Below are 22759 nucleotides of genomic sequence, written 5' to 3'. Positions count from 1 at the left end.
TGAGAATAGTGTGCTAAGAACTGTGCTAAGAATATTACCCAATTAACAAAATGCATTCAAAATGTATATTTTTTTCCACTAAAAAGGTACTGAACAAGGAATGTCAACGAGATGTTCACAATAGCAGTATCACTTAGAAATGGCATTGTGGCTGCTCAGAAATTTTCACATTTGGCTTAATGCAATGTACAAGTAATTCTCTGTTATTATCTTTCTTGTATTGTAGGTCTCAAATGTGTTTACCTAAATTTCACCTACTTGATACGCATGAGGTGCAGCTGTACTCATCAAAAATGTCAGCAAGTAGCGAAACACAATTAGAGACCATCATTGTATTGGTGCTGGATGAGAACTCATCTGGACTAGAATTGTGGGTACCTATTTACAAGCTCTTTCAGAAACGTTACTTGTGCTACATCATCTCATTTTAATCCTGATCAGCATAGTTGGCTTCATGGAGAGAGTCTGGCTTGTATCATTCTGTACCATAGTACTCAAGCGGGCTAGATGATTTTCCCCAGACCTTATGCCATTTGGCCACACTAGGGCTCCATTCTGGAACCTGTATTGTTCATCCTGTACACTAGATCATCGGTAGTCTTCAAAATCAGTTAAGCATCCCTGTATCCTAATACACAGAGGATAATCAGCTATATCTCTGGAGCTAACTGAGACTGAATTTGAGGTAACTTAATCATTTGGTGCTGGGTGCAAAAGGGTCAGTATACTAAACACGTTTAATAAAAATCTTTATAACAGGATTCCTTATATTGGTGAGGAGCAACATAATATTCGTATTGACCTCTGGTTCGACAAGTGTATTCTCAGTGGGGATCAGACAATACTCTAGATATATGATATATCTAAGAGATACATACTATTCCAATGTACTTAGGGACTCAGTGTAATTTATAGTGGGCCTATTACGATTTCACCTGCTTAGCATATTAAAAACCATTCCAAGCAGAATGAGTTTAGGACTGCAGTTCAGGCCAAGGGGCTTTCAAAAGTATGGATTCCAAGTATGCCACCTTTGCTGGCCCTAATAAATTACCTCTTTCTTCCATAAGGGCAGAGCTACCTGTAGGATTTAGTAAGTGGAGAGCATCTACTAAACACACTGTTTCTGTGTCTGATATGCAGTGCCGCACAACTCTTGGGTATGCACGCTGAGAAGTGCTCAAAGACACTATCCTATAATCTGTGACTTGACAACTGTTGGCCCTGATCCACCTTATGCTACAGTAGTACAACAGGCCCACAAACATTCCCAATCATGGATGAATCTTGAAAACGCTTGCCAATTCTGACATTTGTGCTTCCCTACAAGGGCAATGGAGAGAAAAAAACGCAGGTCAATATATCGCACGAGGGGTATAGAGTGATTAGAAAACAAGTAAAGGGTGGGCTAGTACTTGCAACCACGCGCACTAGAACTGCTGCTAATTAAACTGCTGCTATTTGCATTTTGCACAGTCCGGGTCATCCTAAAGTTTGAACTATTTTAATGTGTTGTACTATTGTAATGTGAGTGCTGCCTGATAAAACAGTATTATTACCTGTTTGCCCCTTACTCCTTTGTCCGCCGCGGGAAGTCCCGTTTGTGCGGAGGGAGTGTTTGGATACTCTCGAGATCGGAGAAAAGCCATCTTGGGAGTAGGGGGGTAGCCCTCTAGCTGAACGCTACTTCCGGGGAGAGCACATATTTCTCAATGCTCAGCCGGTCGCGCAGCAGACGCACGCAGCTGGCGCGCCTAAGGCAAGCCCGTCTGCGCCCGTCCGCGTCTGGAATGCAGCCAGGGCCAGAAATGCTGCTGGTACAAATCCAAATCTCCAATACACCAGGGAAGAATTACTTGCACTTAACTTACAGGTTAGAAACTGCCAAACCCTACCACTCACGGAAATTATTAAAGGCCCCCACACTTCTGTCACCTACAAACTCACTATTAACCATGAGTCCAGCACTATGACGGAACATAGCATTCCTCCCAAGGGCAAGACTCACCATAAACAAGTTCACTGTGGCCTTAACGCAAGATCATTAGCAAAAATGCTCCTCACATCCAGGACTTGTTGACAGATTACAACTATGATTGCCTCTTTGTCACTGAAACATGGTTGACAGAATGCTCCAACCAAGACATAGTGCAAGCCCTTCCCAAAGTGTATACCATCTCTAGATTAGATCGAAAAGGTAAAAAAGAGGAGGAATAGTTATAATCTATAAGGACCACCTGAAATGCTTCATCACAAATATCACCAAACTAAAGGATGCAGAAAGTTTCTGCTTTCATTTTAATATAGACAACTTCACCACGCTCGCAGGGGCTCTTGTCCACAGTCCTCCAGGATCAGTGGGTACATTTTTAGATACCCCGGGAGAAAGTCTAAGCTCCCTTGTGTTCCGATACTCAAATTTTACAATCCTAGGTGAATTTTAATCTTCATCTTGAAGCTGTCATCATAAATACACTAGGACTAAAACAACAGACACAGGGGTCCACACATCAGGCAGGACACACCCTTAACGGGATTTGCACTAACTCTGCAAATCTTATGGTTGCCCCTCCAGTCATGATAACTTGGTCAGACCATAAGTTAATTACTTTCAAATTCGTTTATGATAATGCTCAAACAAAAAACACTTCCAGCAAATTGGGCCTCACAAGGAAATTGAATAGCATGCTATCAAACCCAAATCTACAGAGCATGGCGGAAACCTCCATACCCACTCTCACCAGAACTCCGGAGACCGACACTAACCTATTTAATGAATGGATGCTGTCAATGGCTAACACTTTAGCTCCAGTAAAGAAAACCAATAAAAAATAAGCCCCTTGGTTCACCCCTTACCTGAAAGCCTTGAAAGGACTGTGCAGACAAGCAGAAAAACAGTGAATGAAGCACTATGAGGCTGAAGATCGGAAGCTTTTCAAATCAGCACTCAGATCATACCAACTACAAATTAGAATAGAGAAAAAGACACACTATGCTAATATAAGAAACAGGGCTGATGACAATCAGAAAACTATTTTTAATATAGTGAAATCTTTCACTAAACCCACAAATCTAGATCGTGAAATCCCTCCTTCACAGGAACCATGCAATGACATTGCTAAGTTCTTCGACAATAAAATTAAAGACCTAAAGAAAGATTTTTCTAACATACCACCACAGTCAAACAATGCTCAGGTGGTAGGAACAAAAAGGGAACTCACAGGTTTCAAGGAAATCGATCTAGAACAATCCAGGCAGGCCATCCTTTCCTGTAAGTCAAGCTAACCTTTCGACACATGCCCAACGAAAATCCTAAATGCATTGGTAGACATAGTAAAACCCGTTAACAACCAGATCATCAATGCCAGTTTTAGGCTAGTAACAATCCCTGACATCTGGAAATTTGCTTCTGTAAAGCCACTCCTAAAAAAGAAACTTCCCGACCCTACCACTTTCTCCAACCTCAGACCTATCTCACTACTACCATGCCTTAGCAAAATCGCAGAGAAACTAGTCAAAGCCCAACTTAATGACTTCCTGTAAGAAACTAATACCCTGCATCCCAAGCAATCAGGTTTCAGACCAGGATATTCAACTGAATTAGTGCTGCACACTTCACCGACACCCTCAGTTTTGCCTTGGATCAGGGCAAGGAGGCAGTACTGATTCTGTTGGATCTATCAGCGGCGTTCAACACATTCTCTCATGACATCCTGAGAGACAGATTGGAACACAGCAGAATAAAAAACAAGGCCATGGCCTGGATTACATCTTTCCTAGATAAAAGGCATCAGATTGGATAGTTACAAATCGGGAGAAAAGTGGCTGTCATCAGGGGTACCCCAGGGCTCATCCCTGAGCCTTACCCTATTTATTCTTTACATGACACCACCACTCTCTCTGATAGCTACTTTTGATATTAAATTGATTGCATACACCGATGACACCCAGATGATCCTCACTCTGGACAAAACCTCCTCAGCGGTGGAAGAGAAGTTCCACCACTGTCTCACTGCAGTAATGAACTGCTTGAACCTAAATCACCTTATATGTAATAGCTCCAAAACAGAAATTATGCTGTTTGAAAAGTCTAATGTATTTAGACCTACTTAATAGGGGGCCCTTTGAATCTGATGCCCCACCCACAACAGTCAATACAGCCAAAAATGTAGGAATAAAATTCAACCCCACACTATCTTTTCACAAGCAAGCACTTACCATCCCAGGCATGTGTTTTCAAACCAAAAAACCCTCTGAAAATGTTTTGACCTTCTCCCGCTGCCCGCCAGGAAGACTGTTGCAGTGGCCCTAATTTTATCTCATCTGGACTACTGTAACAGTCTTTATGCAGGAACAAAAAAGACAGTTGTGAAAGGACTGCAGGTGGTCCAGAATTCTACTGCAAGATTGGTACTCAAGCTCCCCAGGGACTCTCCCTCAGCTGCAGCACTCAAAGCACTTCACTGGCTACCAGTTAACATAAGCAAAACTGGACCAGAATATCTAAGATCAAAAATCAAGCCCTACAACACCAAACGTCGTTTGAGGTCCACATCAGAGAACTTGCTAACTGTATCCAATTACCTGGGGTGGGAAGACTATGGCTGTACTGGGGACAAAAGCCTGGAACGCCCTACCCACTCAGCTAAGACACTCACCTTTAGGAACTCACCTTTAGGAAGCTCCGCAAAACATGGATCTTTGCTACCCCAGACCACCAAGCGCTATCTCTAATTTAAAATTCTCTCTCCATCACCCTTTCCTCTGTTAATCATTGCCAGATGCCCCTTTTCTGCCTGCTAAGCACCAAGATGCTCCTTGGAGTGAACGCCGCCCTATGCAAAAACTCTTTCATTCATACATTCATTCATTCATAAACTCCATCCATGTGGGTTCTGTCTTGGTGCATTAGCTCTGATGGCACTTAGGTATGCCCAAGGGTCAAAATATTAGACTGACATTGTCTTTTGTGCACCTAACTGAGGAGCTCTGTTAATATTCTCGTAGATAGATACATCATCAGTGGCATTGACATGAGGAAAATTAAATTTTGGCCATGTTGTGTTCCCTAACGCGTACCCCACCGACTCCATGTACCAGCTTAAAGTACATGTAACTTCCCTCCTGTGCCAGCTATGAAGACGCAAATACATTTGCGTCCAACGTCAACTTGTCCTCTTTCAGATCCACCATGAATGGATTATATAGTCCGTTCCTAAGTATGCTATGCCACCGTCTTTTTGTAGTACACTTTTCACTTTTTCCTGCTCTAGCAAGAGTAGGCCCTGAATTCCTGCCATCTGAACCTCTTTTGTGGCTCCTGACTCTGCCCAGGCTACCTCTGTACTCGTGAACTCTGTCCTACTTTCAGCGCGGCCCCTCGCGCTCAGCTCAAGCCTGCTTTCTGCCAAGACTGACTATAACCTTCGAGTTATCTGTTCCGCTCCCCGAGAATACATTCCTGCCTACTAGATCCTGTAAACATCCTCTCCAGCTGCAGAGCCAAAAGGGCCGACCTGTCTTAATGCAAGTAATTCATAGCCTCTGTTGCCATGCTTCCATGGAAGGCCCCGTGCCCCCACGCTTCACATGTAGACACTCAGGCGCTTATACACGCATCCACAGTTAGCATAGAATAGCTTCTGCCCTAGAGACCTTTCCGCCCAGATAGTATAGTTCCTAAACATCAGATATCAGATATGATAGAAGTACAAGTTGATCTGACATGCCAGACTTCTGTCTCTTTCCGTCAGTGTAAATGTCAGGACCCCTGCACCCCGTCAGTCACACGTCATGCAGCTGCGCGCGCATCCAAGCTTCCGATTTCTGCTGACATTGCAACATTCTGTTAGCACCACCCCTTGGTGCCACCCACTTGCGTCACCTATCAGTGACGTTTCTAGCACACACCTCTAGTTCACGCCTAGTTCACGCCTCTTGATGATGTATTGGTACCACGTGTATACTGTTATCTTGTCTTCTCTCAGCTGTTACGCCTCTTACATTGAACCTTATGATGTAAATCAAGTATATAAGCTATGTATTGTCAATAAACGACAGCGCGCTCATCTATCCCTTCTGACACCCCTGTGGTGGTCAGAACATGATATCCTGATTCCTTTATGAGGAATAAAACCCTTAGTAACTCTAACACCACGGACTCTGTTTTCTTTCCTTCTGATTGAGTTATCATTGATTAAGTACTTACCTGCATAGAAATTAAGAGAGTAAATTAATTATTTACGTCATTTTGGCGCCCGAATAGGGACCCCTCCCCCACCTCACGCGCCGGTAGGTGCGTTGCAATCCGTGTCCCCTGCCATCAGTTAGACGGACCACACGTGTACTGGCAGGATTTCCTGCATCCCCCTCTGACCCACGGAGGTGACGAAGACTGCGATCAGTGCCCAGACGAGGCGGTGAGGAGTGCGGAGGATCCCGACCAGAGCCCAGCCGAAAGAAGCAAGGTCCGAGGTGTGAAGAGGCCCACCAGTTTTCCGAAGTTTTCCGAAGTTTTCCGAAGTATTCCGAAGTTTTCCGAAGTTCCGAGTCGAGTCCAGTCGAGTCGAGTCCAGTCGAGTTTTCCGAGGCCTTCTGTTTCCGTGCTTCCCGGTGAGTACCATTGCTGGGTCGTATCTAGACGGGTTTGGGTACGCAAGTCCGGTCTGCACTGTTTTTAGGCAGTGTATCTGTACTGTTTAGCAGTATATCAAGCATTTCGAATTTCTGCACTGTTATACCAGTGTATCCGTACCGTTGAGCGGTACATTCAGTATAGGGGGTAGGTAGTATGTCTTCAATGTTTTTATGTGATTAATGTTGTGGTATGAATGCGACTGTTTTATTGTGTATTATTGTATTTCTTGTATCAACTAGCAACTCGTATCAAGGAATAAAAATCTAGCGTTCAGTAATAAGTAAGCAGGATGCCGTTCCTCAGCAAGTTAAAACAGATCGGAACTAGGAAAGGGTTACTAGAGGAAGAAATTCCTATCCCCCCTAGGGACACTCCAGGCAATTTTATGTATCAAAAACACGGCATAGATGCCATATTATATCTAGATTTATGGGCCGATTACACCAAGCACCTAGACGAAAGACACAGATGGCCTGTTACCGGAACGTGGGATGCCGAGTGCATCATGAGGGTAGAAGAAGCATTATGGAAAAAGAAAGCCAGACAATCTCAGAAGGACGCCATAGAATTTTGGCGTAAGGAATCACGTAAGCGTGCTGACAAAGCACTCCGTAGAGAAGACAGACTTAAAGAATCCGATAAAGAACGAGAAAACGAATTAGTTACTGAAGGGATCCGAGTAAAAACAGAACAAATAGACCGTGCCCGAAATAATCTTGTAAACGGTATGTATCTCGTAGCAGATGGCACATCTGAAACTGAATCAGAAATACCGAAAAACTTACCGACACCATTAGTTCCAACTAAAGTAATGCATAAAACTACTAAAGACATATTCCTGAATTCATACCTAGAGGATGTAGCACCAGCTTACACCAATCTGCCTGTTCGTGCCCTGCCTACTGACAGGGATGGGGGTGGCACTGCGCCCCCAGATCCAGTTCCGCCGGTACCGCGACAGACCTCCCCTGTTCCGCCAGCTCCGCCACTCCCCCCCCTCAAAACGGATCTACCGAAACCAGTGCTACCTGATCTTACTAAAAGACAAATTCAAGTCCAGATACAGACTCCGCGGAGAGATAATGCCCAAGCATCCGCCTCAGGAGGTGCGACAGCGGGTCTACAGACCCCGCCACCGACACACAGATTGCATTTAAGGGACACACAGAATCCTTTCCAGTCTCCCTACTCATCCCGGCTTGACGCATTTAAAGATAGGATGTCAGTTTGCAGATATGATCCGGTACCCGGAAAAGACGATCTAATGGTGCTAGCATCACTCCGATTGAGATCTGCCACCGATAACTTGCTATGCTATGTAGGAATGCAGGACATTCTCGACAGGCTATATAAGTTCGTACTGACAGGGAAAGACCCCGAAAGTGTCAAAGCTGCCATGCATAAACAGAAAGTTGGCATCCAAGCACAGATATTACGATTTTTCATAAATTGTGTGATAAGAGAACGAGACAGGCCCGAGACAGATCAAAGTGAGTTAGACACGTTAAACAAGTGGGGTCAAAGTATAGCAGACGCAAAACATGACAAGGGGACTTGCATAGCCACTATGTCCCAGAAAATTAGAAAGGCAGTATTAACTGCACATCAGGAAGGAAATGATAAAAATTCCTCCGAGGAGGAAGACGAAGATGAAACATCAGGAAAGTCTACAGATATAATAGCGTATGTAGGTAAGGGAAATTACCTTAGGAAAGGCATCCGTCCAGAGAGCAAGAGAGTCCTTTTCTCTGCTTTAACAAATTCGAATTCTTCAGAACATCAGTTCCAGGAAACTGATAAAAGGCTTCGAGACCGAGTAGGGTACCATGTACTCAATTCTATGGATGAACAGGAACTAGCCCGGTCAGCCGTGTTGTGGGCCGAAAACCCAGACATATACAATGATGACACGTTAGTGCAGACATTCTTGAACCTTTCCCCGGAAGAGCAGAAAATAGCAGGTGTATACATGATTCAGCACCTCCTCATCAAGTTCAGAAACCATCATTCTGATCCAGGTCCCTTACACGAAACATTAGAAGCACTACTGATGGATAGATGGAGAGGTTTTAGTACCAAATTAATACAGATAATTCTAGAGCAACGACGTAAGTATTACAACTTCTTGAGCTCTGAATACGTTCCCGCCCCGCCTCCAGAAAGAAAAACGTACCACATGCAATGCGGTGGTGGCATTGAAAGCCAGAATCCCTTACGAGAAGTACATCCAGTTATGGGTGAGGACCAACACCTGAAACGTGTGTATGTTCACACACCACTGACTAAGTTAGAACTGTTAGAAATGAAGAAATTAGTTCCGTGCCATGATAAAGACCCTGCAGGTTTTCACAGAGAGCTTAAAGACATGTTACTGATGGGAGATTACACGTATGATGATATTATGAAAATGTTAAAAGTACTGTTGCCCACGGGCATTTACGAGAAATTAAAGGAGAAGGATTGGGAGGTGGGAGAGTCAAAGATAGCATGGGCAGAAATAGAAGACGAAGAAAAGAAACGAGTCCCAGGGTTAGGCCTTGGGGATCTGACTAAAGCATTACCAGGTTTAATAGTACAGGTTCTGCCAAGATTATTGACAACTAGAAAGGAAGATTGGGACGCAATTTCGTCCTGCAAACAGAAACAAGATGAAGATACTAGTGACTTTTATTCAAGATTCGAGAAATGTTTCATTATCAATAGTGGCCTGAAAACTAGTAGCGAGTCATATCCACACCTGTTTGTAACAAAATTAGTAGAGAACGCACTACCACTAGTCAAAAATAGAGTGTACAAGGTTGAAAGTACTTGGCAGGCAAATACGCCATCACAGATGTTACAAATGTTACAATATCACCAGAATAGAATTAGGGAAGAACAAGAACAGGAACAGAAACGTATGAAAGACACGAAAATGAAAATGTTAGTAGCTCAGACGATTCCAGCCGAGGGTCATAGAAAAGGTGGGGCCCAGACCAATCATTCTGCCGCTCCCGTTAAAGGAACATGTAATTATTGCAAGCAGCCAGGTCACTATGTACATGAATGCCCAGTCCTGAAACATAACATCGAGACAGGTAAAACTAAAGAAAGACCGCGTCCGCCTAGACATGAACAGGGTCATCCACAGACCTCACAGAACGAACAGCCAATGCAGAATACTCAGCCTATGCATGATCAGTCCCATACAGTACAGACAGTAGCAGTACCGCAGCCACAGCATGCTCAGACACAGCCCACTGCCGCAACCCGACAAGTATCACAACAGATGTACCAGTATGCCCAGTCGGCATATCCAGACTATCAGCGTTATACATGAAACAGCCTAGGGAGGGAAAGTGATTTGCCTCTTATTGAAATTCCTGTAGATCAAGAAGGTCCTTATGTACATAGTCACGTATTAGGAAAAGACAGAAAGTTTTTAATTGACACAGGGGCAAGTCGCACTACTATAAGTCATAATGAAGTCCCAGGGGCACCCCTCTCAGGCTCACAGAATGTTTCCCTTGGTTTTTCAGGACAGCCTATTGTAAATGAAGTATCAGAACCAGTACCACTAGCTGTGGGTCCATTATCTCGTGTTACAGATTTGTTACTTACGAAATCATGTCCCGAAAATCTGTTAGGAATTAAAACACTGAAGGCTCTAGGAGCTATAATTTGCTGTTCCCCGGAGGGAGTCAGACTCTTTCTACGGGATTTCAAGGGTCATTATGTTCTACGTGACTTTAATGTCAGATTGAAAAATGTACCAGATCACTTATGGGCAAAAGGCCCAGCTGATGTAGGTTGTATGCATATCACACCATACCGTGTTACACTCAAGACAGGAGTTGTTTTACCCAGAATCAGACAATACAAGTTACCACCCGATGCTACAGTGGCTTTACTGAAAATCATTGAAGAGCTTATTGCCCAAGGAGTGGTCGTAGAGACCGACTCCAATATCTGTAATTCACCTATCATTCCAATTCTTAAACGTACAGACCGCAATGCACCGCCAGTATACCGGCTGGTGATTGATCTTCGAGAACTGAACAAATGCATTGTACCACAGTATCCTGTGGTCCCCGATATCTCCTCCCTGTTAACTGCTATTGATTCAGAAGCAACGTTCTTTACTGTAATTGATCTCAAGAACGCCTTCTTCAGTGTACCTATTGACCCGGAGAGCCAATATCTCTTCGGATTCAGTTTAAATGGACGAAGTTTCAAATTTTCCCGCGCACCTCAAGGATTTACAGAAAGCCCCAGCATCTATAGTCAAGCACTGAAAAGACAACTAGATTGTATCCAAATGCCAGTTAATACCGCTTTACTACAGTACGTCGATGATCTGCTGATCACCGCACGAAGTGAACCCGAATGTGAACAAGCATCTCTGATAGTTTTGCATTTCCTAGCCGACAAGGGACACAAGGTGTCTCCTTCGAAGCTACAATTCTGTGTTCAGCAAGTTGTGTACTTGGGTCACTTGCTGTCCAAAGTGGGGAGACAGCTCACTCCTGATCGCATTCAGTTAATTGTAAACATGCCACGACCCCAGACGCAAAAGGAAGTGCGGGCCTTCATAGGCCTCACCTCGTACTGCAGACAATGGATTCCTCAATATGCATTTCTAGCTAAACCACTCATCCAGTTAACGACACAGGAGGCAGCGACTTCGACTGTCCTCCCTTGGACTCAGGAACACACACAAGCCTTTGAGGAATTAAAGAAAGCTTTATGCCAAGCACCAGTTTTAGCAACACCATGTTACAGCAAACCGTTTACACTCTTTGTTACAGAACGTGACGGTACAGCATTGTCCGTCCTCACTCAAGATCAAGCAGGTTCACATAAGCCTTGCGCTTATTTTTCAAGTACATTGGATTCAGTAGCACAGGCACTCCCTGCATGTTTAAAGTCAGTAGCAGCAACAGCGTTAGCAATCAGACAAAGCGACTCAATTGTTTTAGGTCATCAGTTAACAGTACAAGTTCCACATTCTGTAGAGGTTCTGTTAAACAGAACCCAGACTCAACACTTGACTATAGCACGACTGACAGGTTACGAATTAACATTATTCCAGCCACACATAGAAATCAGACGCTGTAGTATCTTGAACCCAGCAACATTGTTACCTACAGTTATGACAGATCCAGCTCCACATGATTGTATAGAGATTATTAATGCAGTAACAAAGCCCAGACGAGATTTAACAGATGTTCCATTGACAAATCCAGACCTGACACTTTATGTGGATGGTTCATGCATGAGAACAAGTACAGGAGAGTTAGTGGCCGCATATGCAGTGACCACTGAAACTGAAGTTAAAGAAACACATCGTATTGATACACTGTCTGCTCAAGCAGCAGAGCTCATCGCTCTGACCCAAGCCTGTATTCTAGCAAAGAACAGAAATGTTAACATATACACAGATTCCCGTTATGCGTTCGGAGTCGTACACGACTTCGGCATGCTCTGGCAAGAACGAGGTTTTCTGACCTCTCATGGTACAAAGATACAGCATGGTCCTCTCATTCAAGCACTGCTAGAAGCAATACATCTGCCTTCAGCCATTTCAGTCATGAAGTGTAAAGCACATACTAAAGCCACAGATTCTGTTTCCCAGGGTAATGACCTGGCAGATCAGACAGCAAAACATACAGCACTGACTCACACTCAGACAACTGACACGACAAAGATAACAGATCCGACAAACTGTATGACAGTCAGAGATCCCACACTAGATGTTATTGACATTCAGACACATGCTACTGCAGACGAAATAAAGAAATGGACCGAACTAGGAGGGATCCAGACAGATCAAGGTTGGATGACGAAGGGAAAATCTACATGGTTTCTCCCTGACTCTATGGTTCAAGTCATGATAAATACAGCACATAGTCCCGCCCACTTAGGAGAGAAAGCAATGCTAGACAGTTTGCAAAATCTCTGGTACAATAAACACTTACGAGCAGCAGCAAAACAGAAAGTGCGTACTTGCATGATCTGTTGTCAGTTCAATCCAGGTAAAAGCGTCCCTGTAGAGCAAGGTGGATTTCATCCTCCCGATCACCCTTTTGAAGTCCTCCAGATGGATTATATCCAGATGGACCGTTGTCGAGGATTTAAATATGTTCTCGTAGTTGTCTGTGCTCTGTCCCGCTGGACCGAAGCATACCCAGTCCCAGATTACACTGCTCCGACCACTGCCAAACAGTTGGTTCGTGAATTTTTCCCACGGTACGGATTGCCTCGTGTCGTGTACTCAGATAACGGTCAGCCATTCTCATCCGAATTAATGAGGCAAGTTTCCTTGTTACTGGGATACCAGTGGAAGTTCCATTGTGTCCGACATCCAGAAGCCGCAGGCCTTGTTGAGAGGCATAATCAGACATTAAAGATCCGCCTTGCCAAAATATGTCAGGACAAAGGGGTCGACTGGATAGTCGCCCTGCCAGTGGCACTATTCTATATGAGAATGGTTGCCCATTCGAGATCAGGGCTATCTCCGTACGAAGTGGTCTTTGGCAGACCACCGAATATGTGGGGGATGCCCATTCCTAAAAAGATAACCGATGTTGATTCTAATATGTTGACAGATTACCTTGCCTCCTTGATGTCTGCACTCCAATCATGTCGTTCACAGGTTGCCGCAGCCTTCCCTGACAACACCGATGTGAAGGAGCATGACGTCCGCCCCGGAGATGTTGTTTTAGTCCGAAACTTCGACAGGAAAAGTCCGTTGGAGCCCCGCTGGAAATCTCCAAAGACCGTTCTTCTTACTACAAAGACCGCAGTCAAATTGGAAGGAAGAAAGGGGTGGGTCCACCTAAGCCATATCAAAACATTCCCAGGACTGAAAGCGGAACAAGACACACCCACCCCCACCAAAGACTCTGATAACAAAGACTTTTCCGAATCCAAACGAGAAAAAACTCCTCAAGAACAATATCGTATGAAATTACGATCTAGCAAGTCAGACAGTTTAATTGTTTAAGTCCTCCCCTAGGTGAATCGGTTAAATAGTTTCTGACATGTATCCCCTAGATCGAGTTAGAGAGAGAGAGGAAAAGAAAAGAACATATTGCAAATCGCTTCGTAGTCACTGCATAGTGACACTAATAATTATGTTTATTCTCAGTATATTAATAATTGTTGCTAGCATCTTGTTACCTATATACTATCCTATTTTCAAGCGTGAACAATCTGCTTACAATGTCTCTGCTGAACACACTTTTAGTGAGTTACCTCCTCATGAGCTTTCCTACAGACTCGCGCTGCGCAACAATACATTCATTAGTATGTTACATCATTCTCATCAAACTAACAACGCTACAAATTGCTGGATATGTGGCCGACTCCCTCCCTACCAGAATTACAAGGGAGCCCTGCCTCTCTTTCCGTATCCATTCACTCACAATGGCTCCTGCGGAGCATGGTTTAAGATAATTAATTCTTTAGATCCCGACATTGCTGTTTTCGATGGGGGTTGGGTTTGGGGAAACCTGAACTTGGTCCTACTAGACGTCTGTTACCCGGATAAGGAGGGACTCCCCATTAGAATAGGAACTGATCTAGAGAATGAAGTATATGGATTAGGTAATTATACAATTAGCCTTATGATTCTTACTGTCGAATCCGAAGCCACACCAGTTCTACCTATTATGTCAGTACTGCCAGTCACTGGTGAATTATGTATCAAGAAGAAAGGTTCAGTACACTTAGGTCATAGTAAATGCACTACTGTGGTCGAATTCAGTGATAATGGAAAATCATCTTTCAAAGCTATCAGTCACTCTTACTTTGTTTGTGGTCATACCGCATACATTCGTCTACCTCCAGATTGGGATGGTACCTGTTATATCGCATTCCTTTTGCCACCTGTTTTTCTAGCTCCTTCTGATTACCATAGAAATAGCAATCTAGTAAAGAATAGACCCAGAAGAGATACCCCCCTTGTCGACTACACAGAAACGGCATGGGAACAGTACACTGATTTTAATAAAGGATTCTTTTTCTTTTTAGGCCCTGTCCAGAATAGTAAATTAATACGAAGATTAACTAGAACACTTGAAGCCGTAGTAAATGAAACGACCTCCGCCTTAGGTAACTTAACAGAAGAGCAGTCCGCTATGCGGGTTGTTGTCCTTCAGAATCGTCTTGTAATTGACGTCATCTTGGCAGATAGAGGTGGAGCCTGTAAGGTCATCGGGTCAAGCTGCTGTGTTTTCATTCCACAGAATGCACCATCTGTATATCAAGCTATCACCCGTCTTCATAAAATTGCAAATCAGATACATCAGAATCCAGGCACCTGGACTTGGTCCGGTTGGTTCTGGACAACGTTAACAGCTTGGGGATGGAAGATCCTATCCTTCCTAGGCATTGGCCTAGTCCTAGTATTCAGTTGCTGCCTGTGCCTACAGTGTGGGCCAGCGATTTGTGGACTATGTGCCACTTCTTGTATTGAACATTCCAGTTTCCACTCAAAACGTAACCGAAAGAAAGAAGAACAAATGATGTTACAAGAACAAACTGATCGATTCATGAGGATCGATATTTCATGAAGGGTCCGTAGGGAACAAGGAGGGAATGAGGAAAATTAAATTTTGGCCATGTTGTGTTCCCTAACGCGTACCCCACCGACTCCATGTACCAGCTTAAAGTACATGTAACTTCCCTCCTGTGCCAGCTATGAAGACGCAAATACATTTGCGTCCAACGTCAACTTGTCCTCTTTCAGATCCACCATGAATGGATTATATAGTCCGTTCCTAAGTATGCTATGCCACCGTCTTTTTGTAGTACACTTTTCACTTTTTCCTGCTCTAGCAAGAGTAGGCCCTGAATTCCTGCCATCTGAACCTCTTTTGTGGCTCCTGACTCTGCCCAGGCTACCTCTGTACTCGTGAACTCTGTCCTACTTTCAGCGCGGCCCCTCGCGCTCAGCTCAAGCCTGCTTTCTGCCAAGACTGACTATAACCTTCGAGTTATCTGTTCCGCTCCCCGAGAATACATTCCTGCCTACTAGATCCTGTAAACATCCTCTCCAGCTGCAGAGCCAAAAGGGCCGACCTGTCTTAATGCAAGTAATTCATAGCCTCTGTTGCCATGCTTCCATGGAAGGCCCCGTGCCCCCACGCTTCACATGTAGACACTCAGGCGCTTATACACGCATCCACAGTTAGCATAGAATAGCTTCTGCCCTAGAGACCTTTCCGCCCAGATAGTATAGTTCCTAAACATCAGATATCAGATATGATAGAAGTACAAGTTGATCTGACATGCCAGACTTCTGTCTCTTTCCGTCAGTGTAAATGTCAGGACCCCTGCACCCCGTCAGTCACACGTCATGCAGCTGCGCGCGCATCCAAGCTTCCGATTTCTGCTGACATTGCAACATTCTGTTAGCACCACCCCTTGGTGCCACCCACTTGCGTCACCTATCAGTGACGTTTCTAGCACACACCTCTAGTTCACGCCTAGTTCACGCCTCTTGATGATGTATTGGTACCACGTGTATACTGTTATCTTGTCTTCTCTCAGCTGTTACGCCTCTTACATTGAACCTTATGATGTAAATCAAGTATATAAGCTATGTATTGTCAATAAACGACAGCGCGCTCATCTATCCCTTCTGACACCCCTGTGGTGGTCAGAACATGATATCCTGATTCCTTTATGAGGAATAAAACCCTTAGAAACTCTAACACCACGGACTCTGTTTTCTTTCCTTCTGATTGAGTTATCATTGATTAAGTACTTACCTGCATAGAAATTAAGAGAGTAAATTAATTATTTACGTCAGACAATAGCACTGAGCATATCACAGTAGGCTCCTTGTGAAACTGTAGGAGATGGTGCTCATGTTAATCTATGTCTGTATGTTCCAGAAGGAAATTCAGTATGCTTCAACATTGCATGTTCATTGAGATGCACCATCCTTGCCAGAGCTCTAAATCTGCATCTCTCATTTATATTCACTCCCTCTTTGATTTTAATTGCTAAAAGACGCATGGGCTTAGATCAACAGGATAGATGTTGGACTCCGTCAACCACATGATAGCTGTGTCTTGAACCAACTTCAGAACAACAAAATGCCATTTTCCCTGGCATTTACCATAAATCCCATGTGTGAAAATGAGTGTAAAGTCAGCCTTGCCATTACCAGCAGTGGCGTATCTAGAACATTTGATGCCCATAGTGGCTCCTGCTTTTGGCGCCCGGAGGCTACGTGTTAAGAGCAGGGGGGGTGGCGATTCCTGCATTCGTTTGCTGCCCCGCAGCGGCCGAAGGTAAGAGCAGGGGGGAGGTTTGCCCCAGATATCCCTATTTCAAAGGGTATATCTGTTTAATCTATTAGCCCCTGTGTATGTTTCGCCCGGGCCCTCACAGATTTGCCTCTCCTCTCTCCTCTCTTATAGGTTCCCGTTTTAATTTAGGCCCCCAGTCTCCCCTTCTCTTCCTTACCAGGGTCATTGGTGGATGACATGAATGGAATCCTGCATTCGCGAAAAACGCCGTATCCCTGTCTTGAAACCTGCCAGTTCTTATGCCTGACTGCGTCACAAACCGCTTTTTTAGGGAAATCCCCTGTGGACCCACGTGGATAGACAAAGCTTGTAGGCAGGAAGCCACAAAATCAGCCGCTTGACCCCCGCTGCCCTGGAAGCCAACCTAGCAGCAGTGCGCCAGCCTTGTGCAATCCGTACAGCCGCTTCCAACCAGTGGCTTCTCTGTGGCGTCTCCTTCCCTCCGACCGCCACCTTCACTCACTGTGTCCCCAGCCAACATGAAGAGAAAAAATCACCAGAAAAGTAAAGAAAGTGTAAGTAGATCTACCTGTAAAGACTGCCCCGACACTGCTGTTTAAATTCCCATAGCATTCATATCCATTACTTTAGTGTTGCGAGTAATCCGCTGCGGTAGAGCGGGAGCCCACAACTGCTTCTAGCTAGCGGCTGCCATTTCATCCCTGACGTCCTCCTGTACTGGGGCAAAAATCAGTACCACCCTGAGGCTACTAAGCAGGAATGTGCTCCACCTACTGTGCAAATTAATCCCCCTAAAACTTCCAGGGCCACACAGCCTAAAATGTCTCTGAAGGAGAAGACCCCCTCAATTAAGGAGACAAAAAAATCATCTAAAAAAAAACCAGCAAATATTCGCCTTACTCCATCATTGAGATCGTATTTTAAGGTCCAAGCTCACTTGTCTCTATCCACGCAATCTACCCAACTCACGCAGGATAACCAGCAAAGTCCTGAATATGCTCTTTGGGTAACCCTAAGTAACGGAAGGGAATTGATACAACGGTCTCTTTTGGAAATACCTAATGCAATAAACGATAGGAGAACAGGAATAGACATGAATCCAGTGCCTCTTGAAAATAGATTTGCTCCTCTGGCAACCTCAGCTGAAAATGATAACCCGGTTATCACAGATAACACTGATAACACTGTAAGTGTTAATCAAACTGCTAAACTTAAGTCACAAGGGAGTCTACAGAGTAGGCCATCTAGTCCAGATCATAACCCAGTGAGGGATTACTAGCTACCCTACTCACGGAAATCAGAGAAAATTTTGCAGTTTCAGAAAGTAACCAGACGAAAATTCAAGCAGTCTGTGAAACTCTAGAAATTAAAATGAATGACATTATGGAAAGAGTAGGGGCTATGAAGACGGCCATGGAGGATCTCACGAAACAAGCGGAAAGAAAGGCATCAGAAATTTCAAGATTAAAGGATAACAATAAAGATCTAAGGGAGAAACTGGAAAGTTTAGAAAATACTGCAAGAAGAAACAACATCATGTTAATAATAGAAGATGCGGAGGGAGGAGATATAAGATCTTTCATAATTAACCTTCTTAGAGAGTTGCACCATGACATAGATAAACAGTCCGTAGAGGACGACATACAAAGAGTTCACTGGGAACTCTTTACCAAAAGACCTGGGAAAAAAATCTGCGACGGATCCTAGTTCACTTTAAGTCTTATGCACTAAAGGAAAAGATCCTAGCAGGAGTGTATAACAAAGGGGGCTGGTCATTCCGCATCAGATCAGATATTTTGTGCATCACACAGGACAAACAATGACAGTTAGGAAATATATGCAGGAATTAAGGCGCTTGGGTGCCACAGCAAATCTATGATTCCCCGCCTTTCTAAAAGAGATGTGGAATAACAAAATGTTCAACTTCAAGAATCCCATAGAGGCAAATGCCCAGATTGCCCAGATAAAAAGCACATCCAAATGAGAAACACTAAAATCCTGCTTGGTTAGAGACACAGTCCGAAACCAAGAGGTATTTTTGTTATACCTCTCTCATCAAGGGAGGCTTCCCCAGGGCAGGGAGGTAGGGTCAAAAACAAAATGCAAAATGTAGTTATTTTTGGTTTATACACAGAGTGGGGGAGCATGTGGGAAAAAAGAAAAAGAAATCCTCATTTGTGAATAATAGTCAAATATTTCAAATTGGTCTGGATAGACTTGCGATTTCCTCTTTAAATGTAAACAGCATTCTTAAAACGCATTCCTTTAATTCTTCTATCTTCTAGGATAGACGCAGTTAGGACAGGGTTAGCTAGAAGCATGAAAATTATGTCATGGAATGTCAAAGGTCTTAGGGTCCCTTCCAGAAGAAAGAGAATCCTAGAATATTTAAGACTCTCTGATAGCAATGTATTCTTTATTCAAGAATCACATGTGCTTAAAGAAGAATGGATATCAATTAAAAACAATCTAAAATGGTTAGAACATTGTATTTGCACAACTCAAACGTGTACTATAAAAGAGGTTGCTCTTTTGTTTTGAAAAACTGCCCAAGCTATGCTCGGGGAGTGCACGGTTGATCCCTTAGATAGGTGGGCAATCGCTAGGGCTAAAATAAATCGTTCCTGGCTGACTTTTGTAGGGTATTATGGACCTAATTTAGACGACCCAGCTTCATTATACAATCTACTCTTTCGGTTAACTAGTACAAATGACCCTATCATATTTGGGGGTGATTTTAACTTGGTTTTAGACCCTAACCAAGACTCAACTTCAAGCAGAGCAGTGGTAAATACACAAAATATGAGAGTTGCCCTGAGGCAATTGATGTCAGCTATATGGCTCTTGGATGTATGGAGAGAGATGAGTAATAAGATAAGGACAGCTGGAGGCAATTTCACTTTTCATAATAAGAAGTGCGGTCACCATTCCAGAATCGATTTGTTTTACATTGATGCTGCTACATGTAAAAATACCATTAAGGTTAGTCATGTCCCGGAACATATGTCTGACCACTCCGCAGTGGTCTTAGAAATTGCCATGCTTAAGGGCCCGCCATCTCGTAAGCGGACCATAAATCGTAGACTACTTTTAGAAAATACAGTAATTGGAAAACTAAAGGGTTTTTTATTTTAATTCAGCTTCCCTACAAGTTGTATGGGATTCGTATAAGACATATTTGAGAGGTTGTTTTTAACAACTATTTCTATTGCCCAAAATAGGAGAGTGAAGGTGGAAATTAGAAAGTTAGAAGCAGATGTACATCCTTCTCAGGAGGATTTGAAAAAAACGTAGGGGCCCCCACTGCCTTAAGAGATTTAACAGCTGTGAGACATAAGATCGCAGATTATGTAGAGGTAATAATTAAAAGAAAGTGTGAGGCCAGTAGGTTGTCTCATCACAAATATGGGGAAGGGTGCGACAAACTCCTTGCGTGGAAAAACAAAGCTGACCAGTCTAGAAATTGGATAAAGACCTCCGATTTTCAAACACTGGTAACATCATTACGGATGACTCTGGGATTGAGGAAGCCTTTGTTCAATTTTTCCAAAATCTGTATACAGAAGAGACGGTATTAGATGAAGATTACATGGATGATTTTCTTTCAGAGTTAGATCTTCCTTCTCTTCTAAGTAACGAAAAAAGTCAACTAAAGCGCCCCATAACTCTGGAGGAAGTTGCTCAACCATTAGCAGTTTAAAAAAGGGGAAAGACGCTGGCCCTGACTCTAATCCAAATGAGATTTATGTTATTTTAAATGAAGAACTTACGCCTTTTCTTTCTCAATTGTTTAATTTGGCCTTTATAGAGGGTCATAACCTCCCCGTGTCATGGAAAGAAGCTACCATAACTATTTTATTAAGACCAAACAAGAACCCGAGATCATGTGAATCCCACAGGCCTATTTTTCTTTTAAATAGCGACCATAAATTATACATCCACATTATAACCAAACGCCTAGATAAGGTAATAGTACCACTTATACACCTAGACCAGAAAGGGTTTTACGAAAGGGAGGCAGCTTTGCGAAGTCACGCATGACTTAATCAGGGCAATAGACATGGCGCAGATATAGAAGATCCCATTAGCAATAATGGCCTTCGATGATGCTAAAGCATTTGACAGGGTTAGCTGGTCTTTTCTATTTAAAATCATTCAGAGCCTTAATCTTCTTAACAGCAATTAAAGCATATATAATAACTCCTCCGCTAAAATCCTCATTAACAGTAATCTTACAAGATCAATAAAAATAGATAGGAGGACTAGACAGGGCTGCCCCCTTTCTCCTTTACTTTTTAATATATATATTGAACACATTGCATGCAAATTGAGAGCCTGCCAGAATATCATTCCCTTCAAATGTAATGGTTGGGAAAAGAAAATCGGTCTATATGCAGATGATGTTATCATTTTCAGTAGTGACCTAGAGAAATCACTCCCTGTGATATGGGGTGAGTTAGAGAGCTTTGGGAGGGCATCTGGATTTGTGCTCAATCAAAAAAACACATAATTGATGGAATGGAACGCCCTCTCTAGAAGTGATTTCACAAATAAGGAAATCAGATATCTTGGTGTTCAAATAGTCCATAATATTGACGGGATAGCCCAGGTTAATTTGGAAAAAGTCACAAAGAAATGCCAGAAATGTGGAGAAGATAGTGCAAATGAGGCGCATATGTTTTGGCGCTGCCCTGCAATACTTTCTTTTTGGAAGAAAGTTGGTAAGATCATGTCAGGTATTATGGGTTACGAAATAAAATTAACTATACTTTCAATAATTTTGGGTGTATTACCAGGGGATTTAGATAATCAATCACTAACAAAAAATCACAAAGCACTTTTCTTCACATTGATCTTGCTTGCTCGTAGAAAGCTCTGTATTAAATGGATTTTACCCTGCTCCCCTATGGAAGAATAATTGTGTATTCTATTCAGAGGGTAGCCTCATTAGATCCATCTAGTAAACAGATTAGGAAAACCAAATACTGGGAAATTTTGGATAAATGGGTTGAGATTAATACTCCAAATGTATCACACTAGAACTGCACACGATATGCACATTTTTTGCTCTTCTCCTTTTTGTCTCTTGTTGTTTTTCTCTTTCTGCTTTTTAAAAAAATCTTCTTTTCCCCTTATATGTGTGCTTGGTCCAATGATTAAGAATATGTTTCAGAGGTTGCTTAGGCGGCAGGGCTGCTATCATCTCAAAAAGTAGGAAAGCACCTGTCTAAAGGTAGAATCAGGATTAGGTGTCATTCTCCAACCAAGAGGCTAAAGTTGTTGACCCGGAGATTTATGTTATCTTTCTCTCTCTTGTGGAGTGACCAGGGATATACAATACCTTGCTACATGGGTTGGTTAATGCACTCATTTCTTGAACACAAAGCATATTGTGGATAAATGAGGACTAAATTCAAATTTACTTTATTCGGTTTTCGTTTCAAAATTTTAAAAAATCATAAAAGCCTAACACACAGATACAAAATACAAATATTTAAAATCCTTGCTTTAGAGGGAGCCACCCATCATATTATCATTTTTTCGCAAACAATCATACAAGGGTAAATTATTTCTCCATACCAATTTCATGTTCAACAAAGATGCTTTGTGCAAAACAGACAAGTTTCTTAAAAATGTGTTACATTTTCCTGTGATTTGATTACATTTTTTAAAAATATTGCTATATTTTTTGCATAACAATCATTCTCCAATAATTGGAGTGCAAAATAAGCTGGGTGACATTGCCTCAGAAACCACATTTTAAAAATTGGAGTAATCCATCTTTTTCTGTATACCCCATAGTATTAACAGAATACAACAATGTGTATTGTTGATTGGGCTGCAACACCATCACATGGGC

The sequence above is a fragment of the Lissotriton vulgaris genome, chromosome 2_1 (genome assembly GCF_964263255.1).
Source record: "Lissotriton vulgaris chromosome 2_1, aLisVul1.2, whole genome shotgun sequence".
NCBI classification, from domain to species: Eukaryota; Metazoa; Chordata; class Amphibia; order Caudata; family Salamandridae; genus Lissotriton; species Lissotriton vulgaris.
Note: the sequence above shows the minus strand (reverse complement) of the source record.